Source organism: Penaeus monodon, chromosome 24, assembly GCF_015228065.2.
Source record: "Penaeus monodon isolate SGIC_2016 chromosome 24, NSTDA_Pmon_1, whole genome shotgun sequence".
Lineage (NCBI taxonomy): Eukaryota > Metazoa > Arthropoda > Malacostraca > Decapoda > Penaeidae > Penaeus > Penaeus monodon.
In genome coordinates, this window is record NC_051409.1 from 14,585,592 (window position 1) to 14,585,817 (window position 226).

Consider the following 226-nt stretch of genomic DNA (forward strand, 5'->3'; position numbering starts at 1 on the left):
TAAGGGTTGAGGGGTTTAAAAAGTAAAAGGGAAGAGGGAAAGAAGGGGGGAAAGGGGGAAAGAAAAGAAGGGGGGAAACATAAGGGAAAGTTAGGGGGGGGGGGGGAGGATGAAAGAGGGGGGTTTTGTGCCGGGTTGTTGGGGTTTGCAGTTAAAAAGTGTGCTTTTTAAAAGGGGGTTGGGGATGCGAGGTTTACGGTATTCCTTGGGGTTTTCATGTTTTTTT